This window comes from Schistocerca cancellata, chromosome 3 (assembly GCF_023864275.1).
Source record: "Schistocerca cancellata isolate TAMUIC-IGC-003103 chromosome 3, iqSchCanc2.1, whole genome shotgun sequence".
Taxonomy (NCBI): domain Eukaryota; kingdom Metazoa; phylum Arthropoda; class Insecta; order Orthoptera; family Acrididae; genus Schistocerca; species Schistocerca cancellata.
The window spans coordinates 296,356,155-296,371,722 of NC_064628.1; the positions used below are offsets into that span (position 1 = coordinate 296,356,155).

General features: G+C 43.4%; 1 protein-coding gene and 1 non-coding gene across 2 annotated transcripts in view; both read right to left on the reverse strand.

The window, feature by feature from the left end:
* LOC126174996 (sodium-coupled monocarboxylate transporter 1) overlaps positions 1-15,285 on the reverse strand; it is a 340,772-nt gene extending 325,487 nt beyond the window's left edge. The window contains exon 1 of the mRNA XM_049921483.1: positions 15,189-15,285. The gene's annotated coding sequence lies outside the window, so the exon portion shown is untranslated. The remainder of the gene's footprint in view (positions 1-15,188) is intronic.
* Positions 4,421-4,494, reverse strand: Trnas-cga (transfer RNA serine (anticodon CGA)). Its single transcript has one exon. It is a non-coding gene; the product is annotated as a tRNA-Ser (tRNA).
* Positions 15,286-15,568: the final 283 nt, after the last annotated feature.

Sequence of the window (15,568 nt, forward strand, 5' to 3'; positions counted from 1 at the left end):
GTGTGATGTCCTTAGGTTAGTTAGGTTTAAGTAGTTCTAAGTTCTAGGGGAATGATGACCATAGATGTTAAGTCCCATAGTAATCAGAGCCAATTGAATTCAACTAATTCTTTGTTATTTATCGGGTAATGTAAATTTAACTGAGAAAGGAAGAAAGTTAAAGTTGTCCGCAACCCATAGGTTGGTTTTAGCATCGCAGTGGTTTAATAGGCGTACGGTGCTACTGAAGGTGGCTTGCGCCTGCCCTCCTCTGATTAAATACGTGATATGAGTACCTACCGTTCAACACGGATTCGTAACCACTAGTGTCAGCTGTCATTTTTCGCGTTAACAAACAACTGCCGTAGTTGAAAGAAGCGATAAGTGAGAGGAATAAATCCTAGGTACATTTACTCACGCACTGAGAGCTACTACTTCGTCGTGGGAGTGATTAACAAGCTGCAAATTGGAAAACCGGGAAAGCAGACAATAAATGCCTTTGAAAATTGGTGCTACAGAAGGATACTGGATATGAGGTGGCCTGGTAAGATAAGAAATGAAGATCTCTGGAATACTGGCGAAGAGAGGAACGTGTGGATACAGTGACGCGAAGGACAGGGAGATAGGTCAAGTGCTAAGATATCAGAGAATAACTTCCGTGATACTAGAGCAGTGGTTCCCAGATTTTCTGATATCATTACCCTCAAGCGCCACCAGATATTATCTAGCACCTCCCCCCCTCTTTCCCCCAGTCATCATTAGCGTCCCACTAAACTGCCAATCATAATAATAAGACTTTATTATTATTATTTCTTTACTTTCTCAGACGTTAAGTCTGGTTAAAAATGGAAAGTGACGCGGACTTTGATCAAGCGTCACTTCCTTTTAACTGTACGGTATATGTTATATTGCATTTAGGAACTCTTGGGTAATTGAACATGTATCAATAATTACGGATTTCTGTAATTGTATATATAAGTTTGGATGTAGCTGTATTGCATTGATGTACTGGTGGATATTGTGTGGTATGACTCCTGTAGTTGATAGTATAATTGGTATAATGTCAACTTTATCCTGATGCACATGTCCTTGACTTCCTCAGCCAGTTGGATGTATTTTTCAATTTTTTCTCCTGTTTTCTTCTGTTTATTTGTTGTATTGGGTATGGATATTTCGATTAGTTGTGTTAATTTCTTCTTTTTATTGGTGACTATGATGTCAGGTTTGTTATGCCCTCCTCTGATTAAATACGTGATATGAGTACCTACCGTTCAACATGGATTCGTAACCACTAGTGTCAGCTGTCATTTTTCGCGTTAACAAACAACTGCCGTAGTTGAAAGAAGCGATAAGTGAGAGAAAAAAATCCTAGGTACATTTACCCACGCACTGAGAGCTACTACTTCGTCGTGAGAGTGATTAACAAGCTGCAAATTGGAAAACCGGGAAAGCAGACAATAAATGCCTTGTTATTATTATTATTATTATTATTATTATTATTATTATATGCCAGCATGGTAGCTAAGCGTGTTCGGTCAGAGGGTTAGCTGCCCTCTGTAATAAAAAAACTGAGTTAATCGATCAACAACGAACTTACAACGGATGTCTTACGACGTCCGCCTCGAGCAGATACAACGAACAAAAAAAAAACGCCGGCACGGTAGCTCAGCGGGTTCGGCCAGAGAGCCGATTGGGCTCTGCAATAAAATACTGAGTGGAAGGATCAACCACCGAACTTGAACAGGATGTATTGCGACGTCCGCAACGACCGAACACAACGATGATCAATGAACAAAAAAAAAAGTGGTCAGCGCGCCGGAATGTCATGCTTAACGGCCCGGGTTCGATTCCCGGCTGGGTCGGAGATTTTATCAGCTCAGGGACTGGGTGCTGTGTTTTCCTTATCATCATCATTTCATCCCCATCGACATGCAAGTCGCCGAAGTGGCGTCAACTCGAATAACTTGCACCAGGCGAACGGTCTACCGGACGGGGGGCTATAGCCACACGGCATTTACATTTGTGCTGTAAATCAGTTTGTTTATCTGTTGCGAAGTGAATAATGGAGCAATTATGTTGCCCATTGTGAGAACTACCTACAACTCAGAGAAGGCATTTGCATGAGATGTTTAAGCATATACCATTACGTCTCAATTTTACTGTTGTAGAAAGTACAAGATATGTGTACTGGGTACACTATGTGAGGAGATTTGTGTTAACTGTAATTATGTTTTCAAAATAATTTAGTTTCACTGAACGAAAAGCGATCAACCCTTTTCTTGTTAGCCCTCAGAAAATTTCATTTTATCTTCGGGGGTGGGTGGGGGGTAATTACAACAACCACTGTTAGTGGGGAAAACTGTACGGGAAGACAGATTAGAATACATCCAAAAAAAATTGAGGACGTCGGAAGTAAGTGATACTCTTGAGATGTAGAGGTTGCCACAGCAGAGGAGTAGTAGCTGGCCGCATAACACAAGTCAGAAGACTTTTCAACTTCTATATCTCAGAGTATCACTTACGTCCGACGTCCTCAGTAACATGTTGGAATAAAAAGGGGAAAAATCGTAGAATCTACAGGTGATCAGGCTACACCCCTTTGGAGTTATCGTCTCGCACGCACTTATACTTCCCTTGTAATGGGAAAGAAACCATGTTGGTGTTCACTACAAATAATACGTGAAAACTAAGGAAAACCTAATCTTAATACCCAGTCCATTATTTGAACCCTTCCCGAATTCGAATCCAGTGCCTTAAACATTGCACCTTGTAGGTCGTTGGATCGCTGTGGCATCTGTACGGTATCTGTATACAAACGTCACAAAAGTCGTGGGATACCATGTAATATCGTGTCGCACCTTCTTTTGCCCAGCGTAGTGCAGGAACTCGACGTGGCATGGTGTCAACAAGTCGTTCGACGCCTCCAGTAGAGATACCGAACCACGGTACGTCTATAGCCGTCCATAATTGCGAAAGTATTGCCGGTGCAGGATTTTGTGGACGAACTGACCTCTCGATTATGTTACTTAAATGTTCGATGCGATTGAAATGGTTCAAATGGCTCTGAGCGCTATGGGACTTAACATCTGAGGTCATCAGTTCCCTAGACCGTAGAACTACTTAAACCTAACTAACCTAAGGACATCACACACATCCATGTCCGAGGCAGGATTCGAACCTGTGACAATAGCAGCAGCGCGGTTCCAGACTGAAGCGCCTAGAACCGCTCGGCCACAGGGGCCGGCTCGATGGGATTCATGTCGGGCGATCTAGGTGACCAAGTACTGCTCTTAAATTGTCCGGAATGTTCTTCAAACCAAACGCGAATAATCGTGGCCCGGTGATATGGCGCCTTGTCGTCCATAAAAATACCATCGTTGCTTGGGAACATGAAGTCCATAAAGGTATGCAAATGTAGTAGCCTTACATAACCACAGAACTCACTCCATTCAATGTAAACACAGCCCACACTATTATGGAGCCACCGTCAGCTTGCAGAGTGCCTTGTTGACAACTTGGGTTCCATGGCTTCGTGGGATCTGCAACACGCTCTAACACTTCCATCAGCTCTTACCAACTTAAACTGGGACCTGTCTGACCAGGCTACGGTTTTCCAGTCTTCTAGGGTCCAACCCATAGCGTCGCTTGCCCAGGAGAGACGCAAACGCCTCTGCTCTCGGTCGTTAAGTGAAGGTAGCCGGCCCCTGGATTGTGCGCAGCCGGCCGCGGTGGCCGTGCGGTTCTAGGCGCTGCAGTCCGGAACCGCGGGACTGCTACGGTCGCAGGTTCGAATCCTGCCTCGGGCATGGATGTGTGTGATGTCCTTAGGTTAGTTAGGTTTAAGTAGTTCTCAGTTCTAGGGGACTGATGACCTAAGATGTTGAGTCCCATAGTGCTCAGAGCCATTTGAACCATTTGATTGTCCGCGATAAGACGTAATACGCGAAATGTGGTATTCTCGGCACACTCTTCACAGTGTGGAAGTCTGAATACTGAATTCCCTAAGGCTTTCCGAAATGGAATGTCCCATGCATCTAGCGCCCATTCCGGTATCAGAGTCTGTTAATTCCCGTTGTGCGGCCATAATCACGTCGAAAGCTTTTTCACATGAACAACCTGAATACAGATGAAAACTGTGTGCACCGACCGAGACTCGAACTCGGGACCTTTGCCTTTCGCGGGCAAGTGCTCTACCATCTGAGCTACCAAAGCACGACTTACGCCCGGCCCTCACAGCTTTACTTCTGCCAGTATCTCGTCTCCTACCTTCCAAACTTTTACAGAAGCTCTCCTGCGAACCTTGCAGAACCAGCACTCCAGAAAGAAAGGATACTGCGGAGACATGGCTTAGCCACAGCCTGGGGGATGTTTCCAGAATGAGATTTTCACTCTGCAGCGGAGTGTGCGCTGATATGAAACTTCCTGGCAGATTAAAACTGTGTGCACCGACCGAGACTCGAACTCGGGACCTTTGCCTTTCGCGGGCAAGTGCTCTACCAACTGAGCTACCCAAGCACGACTCTTGCCCCGTCCTCACAGCTTTACTTCTGCCAGTACCTCGTCTCCTACCTTCCAAACTTTACAGAAGCTCTACTGCGAAATCTCATTCTGGAAACATCCCCCAGGCTGTGGCTAAGCCATGTCTCCGCAATATCCTTCCTTTCAGGAGTGCTAGTCCTGCAAGGTTCGCTGGAGAGCTTCTGTAAAGTTTGGAAGGTAGGAGACGAGGTACTGGCAGAAGTAAAGCTGTGAGGTTGGAGCGTGAGTCGTGCTTGGGTAGCTCAGATGGTAGAGCACTTGCCCGCGAAAGGCAAAGGTCCCGAGTTCGAGTCTCGGTCGGGCAAACAGTTTTAATCTGCCAGGAAGTTTCATATCAGCGCACACTCCGCTGCAGAGTGAAAATCTCATTCTGGAAACCTGAATACAAATAAGAGCTCCGCCAATGCACTGCCCTTCTATACCTTGTATACGTGATACTACCGCCATCTGTATGTGTGCATGTCGTTATTCGATGACTTCCGTCACTCAGTGTATTCTGCGAATGATACAAACACTCCAGTACTGTTGTGAAGGGGATCGCCATTAAGCAGAGCTGCCGGTTCACGAGCCTCGCCGCTGCGTGGTGGGCAGCCCCTGCACACGCTACCAGCCATCAGCCCCAGGCGGCTGCCGCTCAAGGCCGCCGACCAGCAGACGACCGGTCGGAGCAGCCGGTTGTATAATGCACCCACTCGCCGTTTGTTTACGGCGCGTAGTTGCAGGTCAGTATGCTGAACGTGAAGTTGCGCAATTTCAGTCTCGCCACCATGTGTGGCAGATTGCATAGCTGCTAGAGGGCGAATGATTCGTTCATGACGTTTTTTGCAGTTGCAAAAGATGCCATCAATATTTTGCTTGAACTGCAGCCGTTGAGGGTCTAAAGAAGGTATAGGAAACAAGCGTGGACGCGAAATTGAAGCGTCACCCATCCACCAGTGTCAGCCCAGTTTGCTGCTGAATATAAGTTAATTTAGTGTTTTTATGTATTTTTGTAATATTTGTAATAGTTGTGAATCGTCTAAAGTTTTGTATTTAATTTTTTATGTTTCATGTACGGAGAGGGCGGCGCAACGAACGGAGACAGCATCTTCACTGCCGGGACCAGAGAGAAAATTGCTGGCCACTATACGTCGCGGGTCGATAGCCAAAGAGCAACAGAAGATCCTGAAACCGAGTTGTTGCGTCGTGCTTCTAAAAACTGGAAAAAATAAGAATTTGTAATGTTTCTACAACAATGATGTCATAGAAAGTTTAATCATGTTGTAAATGGTCAGTCCTATCTTGTTAAGGCTCAGGTTCATGTCTATATGTAGGAAGATAATAAACTTGTGGATGCTACCAAAGTTTAAATACGTGTTCCGAGAATTTATTTATGAATAATTATGTTAATGAATTACTAATTTATTTGACAAGATTATTAATTGTGACAACGTTCATCGCGGGTTTGAATCTGGAAAGTTTATTCAATGTGGTTCTAATATTTGATAAATCAGATAACTTGCATTAATATAATTTCTGAGAAAAAAAAACGACATCTAAATTGAAAAAAGTTTGCACAAACAAATTGGACTGAGTGACGTAATTCTGCGCATACGACTCAAATAATGATGTTTTACAGTTTCGTTCAAGAACCAATCATAGACAATTTAAAAAGAATTTAAATAATTTTGAAGTGTGTTGTAACTGACGTAGGTGACGAAGTCCGCACATGGTCATATGTCAAAAGAAAATCATTTATGCAAAACTTGCGTCGTTACACTACACTACCAGCTTCACGTAATATTACGAAACCGCTTCCCCTGTTCCGGTAATTTCCAAGAATGATTGCCTATCGATGTTGGAGGGCTCCAAACGATACATATCGAACGTGCGATAGTAAATCGATTATGGGAGTCTCGTGGCGCGCGTTATGATCAATTATTTGTGATCATTTTTATCAGTTTTGCGTTGTTTCTGCGGTTCGTGTACATTACATTCCCGCCGTAATTGTTTGTGATTCCATTGGGAAATCGACTCAGGTGCTCTTGATAGCGAGTGTAATGACTGCTGCTTCTCACGATTCTTCTGCGGAATGCCTCACATGGAAAACTCTAATTCCATGCCTATCCAGCATAGAAAAATGTTTGACTTTATGCCGGAGATAGGGACTTCTGCCGGACGAGGAAAGGAGGGACTGTGTTGACTGTGGTGCTGCGAAGTCTGTGAAACTTCGTAAGAGGAGTCTGGACACTGAGATTCCGTTGCAATTTCATTGCGGACTCTGCGGAAAGCAGATCTGCATCAGGAGAAACACGTGGTTCCAGTCCTCCAAATGATCGATTCAGACGACCGTAATTCTTGTGTCGTGCTGGATTCGAGATTACACGTTGCAAGCCACAGCACCAGAAACTGAGCTATCGGCAGATACCGTGTGTGACTACTTCGGGATTTGCCAATTGTGCTACGTGATAGTGACAAATGACAGCGTGCCAATTGGTGGACCGAATAAAACAGTAGAATTATACGAATGTCATATTGCTAGACGAAAGAATCAAAGAGGAGGACCTTATAAAACTGAAGTAGATCATATTTAGGTTTTCGGTGGGATAGAAAGGGAATCCCGCAAGTGTTTCGTTGTGAGGGTATTGTCCCGAGACAAGGTGACTTTAGTGGGTCTCATAAAACATTTCATACTGCCTGGAACAAAAGGCATCACAGACGGGTTTCAGTCGTTCTGGACTCTCAAAGTTGAAGGGTTTGACAACGAATTCGTGCACCACTCTGTGAAATTTGCCTCTTCAGATGACGCCAGTGTCCATACTCAGAATATAGAACAAGTCTGTCAAGTCTACCATAAAAAGAGAAGCGTGCACAGGACAGAGGGATGAACTGTACTTGTTCCAGTACCTATACTTTCACAACTTCCGTTTGCAGGGGAAAGTCAACGCATGCGACACTCTGCCGATATTCCTGCGCGATATTGGCAGAGTTTACCCTAGGTACGGGAAAAAAGCAATTGCCCCTGTAACTTACACGTCACGCGGACTGTCACAAGACGATAACGCCGACGACGACTAAGGTAAGTCATCTCCTCTGAATTTAGAAGTGCTTCTCTTACGCTTTTCTTTTGTCGTTGCTGTAGTGACAACTTGAAATATACTCGTAACGCGCGCCACGAGACTTCCATAATCGATTTACTATCGCACGTCCGATATGTATCGTTTGGATCCCTCCAACTTCGATAGGCAATCATTCTTGGAAATTACAAAGTTTTCCTCGAAGACGACGATATTTGTTAGACACGTGAGTCGACTATACTGTAGCCGAGTCGGCGTTAAGTTGATCCTTGGTAGTTGCAATGGGGTAGGCTCAATCAATCAAGTAACGCGATTTAGTAATCGTCTCTATGGCAACGCCTCGATGTTGTCACAGCCCTACAGACGGCTATTATTTTTGCCTACTGCCTATTGCGCTTCGCAGTTGAAAGTTGGCAAACAGCGCCGTTAGCTGTTAGGGATCATCTTACGCCAACTCGACTACAGTCGTTTCAATGAGATAGTTGTCAAACGCGAAGGGTCTAGGAATTTCCGCTCAGTCTTAATCATCCGCCTTTTCATAGACCTTCTTGTCGTTGTACATCTAGAGCAAAAACCAAACAACAGCCGTATTTCAACTGGTTCTTGTTTATTTTTCTTTAAGCTAGCAGTTTCGGTACTTCACTGGTGCCATCCTCAGCCCACTACACACGCTGTGGGCAGATGCACCACAAAGTTTGGTGCAATGTAACAGGAGCCGTGAGATAAATCTGGATCCGTGAACATCGTTTTGAAGTGAGCACACCAACGGCCAGGCAGAAAATATGTAGACTGGCAGTCAACAACAACGAACAACAATTGTAGTCTAACCTTTGGGATACTAACTTCAGAAAAATATTTACGGGATACAGATTTATTTGCACCTAGCTTTGTGGTACATCTGTTCACAGTGTGCACAGGATGGCATCACTGAAGTCCAGAACTGGTAGCTTAATGAAAAACTGATTGAAATACTACTGTTTGGATTTTGCTCTGCATGCTGTTTAATCAGCCGCTGACCCGAGTCCATGATGGATCCGAGAGGTCTTTGCAAATTGTCTGAATACTTTTTCGCAACAAAATATTGCGGAAGTCAACAAATGGGCTTGTCTTCAAGCTATTCATCATTTGTTCTTTTGGCAAAATTAATGGAAAGAGAAATAGCGATTAACTATTCACATCCTCAGATTGAGCAAAAGTGGGAGAGAAAGCTGGCCGTATCACATGTTAAAAGCCATCCTAGGGTACGCTGGCAATGGCTTACGGAACCACTTCTCCTCTCAAACTCTATACGCAATGTCTTAAACTCATCAATAGTATCCAGAGAGTAGAATTAGAGGACACAATTCAACGAAGGGGTTACCTACACGAAAGCTGACTTTATTATGGATATCAGAGATTTATTTTCACAAGAACATACATAGAAAAGGCAGCTTAAACCACTTGATAAAGGCAAGGTCTCTGGTTCAGATTGTACACCTGTCACGTCTCTTTCACAGTATGCTGATACAATAGCTCTATACTTAGCCATCATATACAACCGTTAGCTCGTCGAAAGACCCGTACCTAAACACTGGAAAGTTGTACAGGCCTCACCGGTACTCAAAAAGGGAAATAAGAGTAACCTGCTGAATTATAGGCCCATATCGGAACGTCGATTTGCAGTAGGATTTTGGAACATATACTCTGTTCGAACATTATGAATTACCTGGACGAAAATGATTTATCGACAAAGAATTATGAGTTCTATCGAAAGGGAATGTCAAATTGATTTCATATATTTATATTTCCAGTAGGCCTTTGACACCGCGTCTCACAAAAGGCTTGTGGTCAAATTACGTGCTTATGGAGTATTGTGTATTATGCGACTGGATTCGCGATTTCCTGTCAGAGAGGTCACAGTTCGTAGTAACTGATGGTAAGTCATCGAGTAAAACAAAAGTAATATATAGCGTTCATCAAGAAAGTATTAAAGGCTCTAATCTATATAAATGATTTTGATTGTTTACAGATGGTGCTGCCATTTACCGTCCTGTAAAGTTATCACACGATCAAAAGCAACTGCAAAATAATTTAGTCAAGATACCTGTATGGTGCGAAAAGTGGCAACGATTCTAAATAATGAAAAGTGTGAAGTTATCCACATCAGTACTAAAAAGGATCCACTAAATTTCGGTTACACGATAAACACATAAATATAATGGATGTAAATTCGTGTAATACTTAGGGAGTAAAATTACGAATGACAAACTGAAGCAGTTACGTAGATAATGCTGTGGGGAAAGCAAACCAAAGACTGCGATTTATTGGCAGAACACTTAGAAAATGCAACAGGTCTACTAAAGAAACTGCTTACACTATGCTTGTTTGCCCTCTTCAGGAGTATTGCTGTACGGTGTGGGATTGGTGGAAGACATTGAAAAAAATCCAAAGAACTACTCCTCGTTTAATATTATCGGAAATATGGGAGAGAATGTCACAGATGTGATACACGAATTGGGGTGGCAGCCATTAAAACAAAGGCGTTTTTCGTTGCTGCAGGATCTTCTCATGAAATTTCAGTCAACATTTTCTCCGCAGTGTGTGAAAACATTTTGTTGGCGTACACCTACATAGGGACCAATGATCTTCATCATAAAATGTGACGTATCAGAGCTCGCACGGAAAGATTTCGAGAGTTGAACGGTAGACAAAAAGCTTGAAGGTGGTTCGATGAACCCTCTGCCACGCACTGAATTGTGAACTGCAGAGAAATCATGTAGATATAGAGCTGAAGTTTTCTGAAACGAGAAACTTTCTTCAAGATACAAAATAAGTGCTTAGCGTTGTGCCACTCTCTAACCATGTAAAGCCGATCTCAAACCGAAGTTCAGCTAATTTAATTCTAGTCACTCTGTCTTGAGATTCAAACAAATTTTTTCGTAAGCACTCTGATTAAGAAATTAGCCTAGATTACGTAAATATATTTTGCAGCAGTGCAACAACACACACACACACACACACGAACAGAGAGAGAGAGAGAATGGGGGGGGGGAGGGGGGGGGATTAATGTTCTAACCCTCTGCGCGTGAAGGTCATAGCTTATACCAGCACCAATAATGTCACTGTTACAACCTTATTCCTCATGTGTGGCCTGTGCACAGCACGTATCGCATTTGTTGTAACTCAGTATTGGGGCAACAGGAACTTTCGTTCCTGTTACTCGCCATTGAAGTGCAAAGTAGCAGATTCATCACCAGACATAATACTTTTTCAGTTCAGATTGGCCTCCAGGTACAGACAAATTGCTCTTCGTTCATAGTTAAAGGCGTGAAGTACTGAGGCTACTTGGTTGGTAGAAGTAAAATTGAAGTGATATCAGGTGTTCCCCAGGGAAGCGTCCTGGGACCTCTGCTGTTCCTGATCTATATAAATGACCTGGGTGACAATCTGAGCAGTTCTCTTAGGTTGTTCGCAGATGATGCTGTAATTTACCGTCTAGTAAGGTCATCCGAAGACCAGTATCAGTTGCAAAGCGATTTAGAAAATATTGCTGAATGGTGTGGCACGTGGCAGTTGACGCTAAATAACGAAAAGTGTGAGGTGATCCACATGAGTTCCAAAAGAAATCCGTTGGAATTCGATTACTCGATAAATAGTACAATTCTCAAGGCTGTCAATTCAACTAAGTACCTGGGTGTTAAAATTACGAACAACTTCAGTTGGAAAGACCACATAGATAATATTGTGGGGAAGGCGAGCCAAAGGTTGCGTTTCATTGGCAGGACACTTAAAAGATACAACAAGTCCACTAAAGAGACAGCATACACTACACTCGCTCGTCCTCTGATAGAATATTGCTGCGCGGTGTGGGATCCTTACCAGGTGGGATTGACGGAGGACATCGAAAGGGTGCAAAAAAGGGCAGCTCGTTTTGTATTATCACGTAACAGGGGAGAGAGCGTGGCAGATATGATACGCGAGTTGGGATGGAAGTCATTACAGCAAAGACGTTTTTCGTCGCGGCGAGATCTGTTTACGAAATTTTAGTCACCAACTTTCTCTTCCGAATGCGAAAATATTTTGTTGAGCCCAATCTACATAGGTAGGAATGATCACGAAAATAAAATAAGAGAAATCAAGCTCGAACAGAAAGGTTTAGATGTTCGTTTTTCCCGCGCGCTGTTCGGGAGTGGAATGGTAGAGAGTTAGTATGATTGTGGTTCGATGAACCCTCTGCCAAGCACTTAAATGTGAATTGCAGAGTAATCATGTAGATGTAGATGAAATACATACGTATCGTTTTTCCATGAACTTAATAAATACAACAGATACACATTCCAGAGGCTTTAATCGTCAATAATATACAAGAGTCTGCCAACGCTGGGGTAACTTTCGATTCCGGGACTATAAAGATGACGTGGTTTTGAGGCGAAGAACTCGTCATGTCCGGAGAGCATTTTCATCCGGAAAGAATGTTAAGAGAAGGTTGTTCGATAGAGACTGGAAAAGATGAAAATCAGGGGGTGGAAGATCAGGTGAATAAGATAGGGACGGAATGGCTTCCCAATTCATCCTCTGTATAGTGGTTTTTGTCAGTCTAGCAGAATGCGGGCGGGTCTTATCGTATTTCACACAGTTTTCTTAGTCGTCGTTCTTGGACCGTGTCTGCAAGACGTCTCAGCTGTTGACAGTAACTGTCAGCAGTGATGGTTACATCTCGGGGAAGCAATTCGCAGTACACCACACCTTCGCAGTTCCAATAGATACATAACATTACATTTTGTGGATGCACGCAGGTCTTTGTACGGCGAGTTGCTGCTTTGTTTGGTTAAACCATTCCTTTCTTTTGCTTACGTCATCATAAAGACACCATTTCTCTTCACCAGTAACGCTACAGGATAGGAATCGTCGGCTTGAGGAGCAAACAGAGATGCACATATGGCCAGGCTCTAACTTTTGTGATATTGGTCTAGATTCTAGAGCATGTAGTACCCGTACACCCGATTTTTGGACCTTCCCCACTGCGTGCAAATGCCGCACGATGGTGGAATGACCACAGATCATCACATTTGCTAGTTCTTGACTACACTGATGTGGATCACCGTTTAAACGATCTTCAACAAACCCCGAAGGTCTTCCTGAACGTGGAGAGCCACTAAGGTCAAAATGATCTTCTTGAAAACGAAAAAATCATTTTCTTGTCGTGTGCTGTCCAATGGCAATATTCCCATACACGGCGCAAGTGTTTGTGGCTGCCTGAGCTGCTGCTGAACTTAAACAGAAGAATATGTCGGAAATGTTCAGATTTCTCCATTTCACACTCCATTTCCCAGCGTCCACAGCTACACTCTATCTCCAAACGACAATATGTAAATTGAAGTAGCAACAGTTAACTACAAATTAAAAATGACAATCGATAAATGAACCATAGCAATCGGCATACCAACATGTAAAAGAAAAACGCTACGAACTTATGTACTAACGTAATACGTCTGTGCACTGATTACCGAAATTTTCTCTCTGCAGTTCATTGTCGCACAGTCAGTCATCGCATAAATTACTTCACCGGATTTTGGAAGCGACAATGGTGTCGACAAAGCCAGTGTGTGCGCCGGAGCCGTGAGAACATCCGGCAGACAGAAAGACTTTTTCGAGTCTCGCCAGTCTGCCAAGGTTAAAGTTTAGGAACAAGTCGACTTTTCAGTGTCTCTATTGTCCTCGGCAAAGTCTCTTGTTCTCAAGTGTAAAAGTTGAGGACATCTTCACACGGGTGTTAGCATCATGCTTAACATAAGCTTCAGTCATCTCTATGATTAGGGCCATTTAGCTTCACTACTGCTAAGCTGTCCATTGTTGTGACAAACACGAATTTCAACTTGGTGCGCACGCAGTTCATTACGAGTTGCTTTGTCGACTGTGATCGGGCACCTAGATACGTCGCCCTATGACCTCAGAAGTTTACTCTCCGTATTCTATTTGTCTGCAGCTGGTCCAGAATACAGACTGTTGCTGCGAGACGCGTCTTATCCATCGCTGCTACATAGAGAAAACAGGCGCTTTTAAGTACTTAAGACTATTTCCTACATTAAATTACACAATATTCGAGAATGTCTAAAAACGCATGCCTCCAACAATAAACATTAGGCCTACGGAGACTACATTCGTAGCGAAAAAGAATTTATTACTTTTCGGCGTTTGAAAAATAAGTTCATATACCAATACGAGTATTCGAAATCATGACCTCTAATCCTTTTACCGAAGTATATAACCAAAACAAAAAGGCTCTTGCAACCTTACATTTATGCCCAAAGCATTTCGCTTTGCCTAACAGTAGCATGTTAGCCTTTCAAGTATGTAGTATATACACAAATACTTTCTTTTGTAAGGATAATGTATTCTCTCATACTCTCGCATCCTACCCGACAATTAAATTGCTTCTTGTAATCATTTGAATTTAAGTGTATCAAAAATAGATTACAGACGATCAAAAACCGTCCGACTGAATGTCCTCCTGTTGAGAAATGAGGAGGAGCGATCTTTTTACTTGGTAAAAAACTTTCTACAGCCAAATCGCATAAATATTTCTTCATTCTCGACAACGAATTTCGACAGACTTTTATGTCATCTTCTTGTCTGTAATTTAGTGCATACACACGGAATATATCTCCTATCATGATTTATGGTGTAGTATTTGAGAAAAAAGTTTTTGGTTTGGCGTTACAAGATCCGGAAATGGAAACTGTACACCTTAGAAAATTTTTGTTACAAAACGTGTTCATCGTGAGTTGGAAATGAGCTGCCTTTTATCCACTAATAAGGCAACTTGGCATGAGGTTCCAACTCACAATGTAAAAAAACATTTTTAAAGACGTGTATATGTACAGTTTGTGTTTCCGTTTCTGGTAATGTACAACAAAAAACTTTTTTCTCAAACATTACGTCATAAATCATGATAAGAGATATATTCCAAGTACATGCGCTGTGTTATAGACCGTAAAATAACAGCAATGTCTGTTGAAACCGGTCGCTGAAAATGAAATATTTATGTGATCTTGGCTATAGAAATTTTTTTTACCAAGAACAGTCCACGAAAGGAAACAACATATCAGACACAAAACGCAGAGAAGCAGAGGCAAAAAAGCCTTCGTTTCAAAGAAAAATGCAGTATGTTACAACTTGCTTACAATAGAAGAGCAATCAGTAACGATTAGATTTGTTTATATCCTACAACAATCAGTTTGCGGATTTGTTTCTCTTCCAATTATTTTTAATAGTCTTTCCGTCTCGCCTCAGATCTTACGATTTCATCCATACTCTGATTTCGATTTTCCTATCCGTTATTTTCATTCTACCATTCCATTTCTATACTTTTCGCAAACCTTCACACACAGCCGCAGGGTCAGAAATTCTTTCTCTGCATAAAATCGTTCTCTTGCGTGAAGAGGAGCATCACAAAACGGAACTGCAGTTTTTCACATTTGTTCTGAGACATACTGCTTCACAATGGAGAATGTGCTACGTATCACGACGTGCATCACAACAAGGAACTGATATATTTACTGTTGTTGTTTAGAAATTGCCAGCAGTTACAGCGCGCGGCTGTTTGTAAACACCGGCGGGGTCCGCGCGACTCACCTGGCGTACGCTGGTGCGGCGTGGTGCCGTGTGGCCGACGGACGCTCTCCGCGAGAGCAGGAGACAACACCACGCGCTAACGCGGCGACGCCTCGCGACGGACTGACCACGGCGTAGCCCCGCAGCGAGACCCATGCCGCCGGAGCGAGCGAGCGCGCATGCGCGCACGTGCCGGGGGTTGTCTCGTCAGCGCTTCCCGTGCGACGCGGGGGCGGTCGCTTCCGCGGCCTTCGCTCGGTTGGCTCCGCTGCCCGCCACAAGCCAACGGGCGAGCGGCCAGATCGGCCGGCTGTCTGACTCCGCAGCATCGCGGTTCCCGTTGTCCGTGGGCAGTTCCTCCGAATTATTAGTGGCGGGGTACGTAAGTTGCTTTTGCCGGT